The sequence below is a fragment of the Pygoscelis adeliae genome, unplaced genomic scaffold, assembly GCF_000699105.1.
Source record: "Pygoscelis adeliae isolate BGI_AS28 unplaced genomic scaffold, ASM69910v1 Scaffold56, whole genome shotgun sequence".
Lineage (NCBI taxonomy): Eukaryota > Metazoa > Chordata > Aves > Sphenisciformes > Spheniscidae > Pygoscelis > Pygoscelis adeliae.
In genome coordinates this window covers 211,454-215,847 of record NW_008824944.1, presented here as the reverse complement: position 1 = coordinate 215,847, position 4,394 = coordinate 211,454, and the positions used below count along the sequence as shown (strand labels likewise).

Here is a 4,394-nt window from a genome sequence, read left to right as displayed (position 1 = left end):
ACGTTCTTGGGGGGGAATATTTCTGGAAAGGGTGTGAGGAAGGAGGAGGTAAGAACTGCCACCTCATCAGGGCTGTTGCGAAGGGTGTGTAATGAGGGCACCGTCACTGCTTGTAACCTCTTTGGTTTTATCCCGGCTCCTGGCGGTGGTGTTTAAGGTAGCTTGCTGTGTGCTTCGTTTTCCTTGGCCTGCTGATAGGGTGCCAGCTCCTGTGAGGTCTTGAAAATGTCGTGGTATTCTCGAGTGCAACTGTGTGACAGCATTGGCCAGTTCTGTACTGGCCTTGAATTTCTCACTTCTGTACGAATTTTGCACAGTTTCCAAGTTCAAAGGCTTTTTCAGTGGTCCTCCTCAGCCACAGCCATTATTAGTGCCAGACCTACAAGTTCGCTGAGGCTTTTGACGGTTGTGTTGCATCTGTTTGTTTTTGTTTTGTTGTTGGGGTTTTTTGTTGGGGTTTTTTTTTTTCCTCTCACCATTGGTATTTGAAGTTCGGCAGAGAAGTTTATTTGCGCTTTGTGTGGCCTGTTTGCTTTCAGACTACATTGTCAGCAACACCTGTATGGTCAAACTCTTATTCACAGGCTCCTGTTAAATTTATAACTTGGTTATACAATTGTGTACGTAGTCAGAGTTTCACCTGAGGAACGTTGTTTAACTGGCAGTGGCAGATTGAAGTGGAACTGAAGCTGTCAATAGTCAGAATAAGTCCATAGACTTAAGACTGACCTGGGCTCGACATTGGAAATTCAGTTGGTGTACTAAACTAATGAATACTTCAGCTGGCCAAGTGGCAGCAGGAACATACTGTGGCAAAGATGCTCTGTAGTATAAGACTACATACTGTGGTGTTGAATTGCTTTTTTGGATGTGTATTCTGGTAGTGTTAGAGGAAAAATAATAATTGCTGTCAAAGTATACTTTTTTTTTCCTAAGCTTGTGGCAGTGATGCTCCTGCTGAGAATTCTTTATTTGGAGTTGCCAACCTATTTCAAGTATACGGTTTAATGGCTACGTGGACTTACCAAAGCCACATTTCCTAGTTTGGGGTCTATTTTTTTAACTTCAGTTAATAAAGATGTACAGAACAGTAATAGAATGAAAAGTGATGGTTCTGGATCTTATTTACTGAACTTACTAACCTCTTAGTTCATGAGTTCATTTTCCAGAGTATGTATTTAGGGTTTTACATTTTTTAAGTATCTGCATTTTTTTTTCTTTCCCCCCCAATATTACTGGTCTTTGAACTCAAAAGTGTTCATATTTAAATTTGCATCTTGCTGTCTTGATAATAGAAGTCTGCCTCATGCCATCTGATCCACGAATCAGTGGAACAGTCAGCCTGTATTAACTTTCTATCTTACAGTTGATATCTATGAATACTAGTTTATATCTGGCTGGTAAATGGGTTCAGTAAAAAGCTTTTTGAGTACTTAGTGATGTGGCAGGTTGCAGTTCAGCCCTTACTGTTGTGTTTCCTGAATTCCTCCTCTTCAAACACCCTGACTTGTGCTGAATAAGCTGCTATTTGATACAGATCACCTCTTGGGAAGATTCATCCTTCATGGCTGTTTGTCCACACTAATCGCAACAAAAAGGCGACTGAGGAGGATGGAGGAGCATTGTTCCTCTTCCCTGTCTCCTTCCTAGTAGTAAAAGAAAGGAAATGTAATAAGGGGAAGAAAAAACAGGGTTTAAGTACACAGAGCTCAGTTCGTTATTGTCAGACCACTAGCCTTAAGTGTTTTCTCTCACCCTCACACCACATGTTTCTATCCTGAGTTTGTGAGGTTTTTTTCTTGCCCCAAATAGCAAAGGATACTGGGGAGACAGGGGGGGCGCTTTTTGGTTTGCCAGTCTTAATTATATTTACTAACTTTCCTTGCAAATGGAGGGTGTAAAGACTTGATGGGTGGAAGTTACACATGGCTCAACTGGATGCTCGGAGTCTCCTTGTGAGCCTTTTTGTATTACTCCTTAAACAGTGGTTGCTTGTCCACTTCTTACTCTGTTCAGTCTTGTCCCTGAAAAACACACTTGCAAACACACTGTGGTGCCCATGCCCCCGTGTAGCTGGACACAAGGGAGCAATGACTGTGCAGAAACGGGGGACAGGATGGAGTGAAGGCCCCATAGCTCTCGCCTGTTCGGACACGGTCATCCTTGATAAGTCCGCCTTTGCCACACCTCTCGCAGTTCTGAGGCCTAAACTTATGTCAAGGGCCTAAAGACCCAGTCTCTGAAACATATTTGAACCCACTGAGAGAGAAAACCTAAGGCGGGGAAGTAAAAGGAGAACCTCACCTGCATAAAGTTAAAAGTAAAACCAACTTGTGATACTGAGCACTTAGTTTAGTGATATAGCAGTTACGGCTCGTCATTATTAAAATAAGAGGGAAGGGGAGAAGACAGCACATTTGAGTAAAAGATAAGACCCAACCAAGGGCTTATCTACCGAGACCATGCAGCAACAAGAGCATAAAGGATGCGGACTGGAGGAGGCTCTTCGGAGCTCTTATCGACAGGTCGTGTTACCCTCCCTGTGTACGTAGTTGTGTCGTGTTATGTGTTACTATTTCGTGAACCTGTATGCTTGCTTAAGGATTCTGGCTCTCGTAATGAACTGTCACCATATAGTACCCACCTGACTGTGGAGTCTGAGTAGTGGTCGTTTCCCCCCCCCCCTTTTGGTACTATACGGTGCTTGACACACACATAAAAGCAAAGCCCAAACCTGTTTAAAAATAACAGCAAACTTAAGACTTAATACGCTAAACACAGGGTCATTCTGATCAAAAACCGCCCCAAAAGTAGGATCTCCGACTCACATGACAAGACAATCTTCAAGCTCTTTTATGTTAAAAATAAAAAAAGTTTAGATTATTGTAATTAAGATTAGCGACATGCATGTTTCTTCTTTGTCTTTGAAACAATTCTGTTTCTGGTACACAGTTGGAACTAATTCTGTTTATTTTCATAGTCCCATTACCCAGCTTGGGGACAAGATCTAAAAAAAAAAAAGTAGGTGGAAATTCTACTGGGGAAAAAGAGGAGTGTGTAGACAAATGTAAAATCTTGAAACTGTTTTCAAGTTGGAGGGCTTTCTTAAGCTTTTTACACTGTGGATGTGACTGATTATATGAGGATACAGTTGAAGTTTATATACTTAGGTACCCACATATTAGCACCAGTTATTCTAATAAAAATCCTACCAGGAAGTTCTAATTTATTTGAAGTGAGTGTATTTAACTGGAAAAACAGGTTAGCTGCACTTGCTTTTGTTTCCTGTGCCTTCTGACTGTCAAGCTTTGAGCTGTCAGGGCTGGTACCAATTCTTACCTGGGAGTAGTTTCGTAGGGGTTTTTATTTGGTTTTGGGTTTGTTCTTTTCTTTGTTTTTTCTGCTCTTCCACTGTAGCATCAGTGCCAGGGCTACGGGCTCTGAATTTATCCAGAATATCTGACTTGATTTGACAGCTGGGGCTCTTGTGTGTGGTCATCTGAGGTCTGTGGTGAATAGATAACAATTAGGCAGGCTTTAGAATTAATATTCAAATTAAAGTATTTGGAAGTTTTAAAAATGACTAGTATGCTTGCATATCTCTTGCATAAATTCAGTTTCTTGCTGGAGCATACAAAGCTTCTTCAGCTGTAGTGCTGGGCCCTTGGTATCCAGCTCACTAATGACTGTCTATCTGTTGGAAAGAGCTCTGTGGGATTGGTTTGTTTTTTCCTCCGGTTGAACTTGAGTCCTTATGTTCCCCAGACCAAAGAGTGAATAGGTACCCAAATAGGTTACACAGAATTTGAGTCCTTAGACTCCTGGGCCTATGTTAACAGTTTTCAGATGTCTACTGTGGGGTGGTTTATTTAGAGCAATTGTTTTCCTACAGCCAGAAAATGAATAGGCGATATACTTATATCAGTAAACAGCCCAGCTGTCAGGTCAGTGTACAGTGTTCCTGAGTAGTTATGGTAAATGTCACTTTTCATCATGGTTACACTGACTATATAGGCTCCTGCTGGAGAGTCCCACATCAATTTATGATGTTCAGCAACTTGCAGAGCCAAGTTTTAATGTATGTCTAGTGTAATTAGTCTTGTTCTACAGGGAAGCTACAGCCCTTTACAGTTTGCCTTATTTCTCTATCTGTGTTGCTCCTGCTTTTCTTACTTACCTGTTTACTACTAACGGTCACCTTTCTCATTTCCTTTATTTATTATCTTTAGTATTTTCAAGGAAAAGGATGGCTCTCCTGCCTAAAGTATTATGTAACTGTAAAACTGTACTGAACATAACGTGTATGAAAGACACTGAATAGTATTGGTACATCTTAATTGTGGAAAACCTATTCTTGGAGCTATCCTGAAGTGACTAAATGTGAAACGAGGACA

General features: G+C 41.2%; 1 protein-coding gene across 1 annotated transcript in view; it reads left to right on the top strand.

Annotated features, from left to right (window-relative positions):
* Positions 1-4,394, top strand: part of DNAJC3 (DnaJ (Hsp40) homolog, subfamily C, member 3) — a 37,515-nt gene that overhangs the window by 2,377 nt on the left and 30,744 nt on the right. The gene's annotated exons all lie outside the window — the stretch shown is intronic.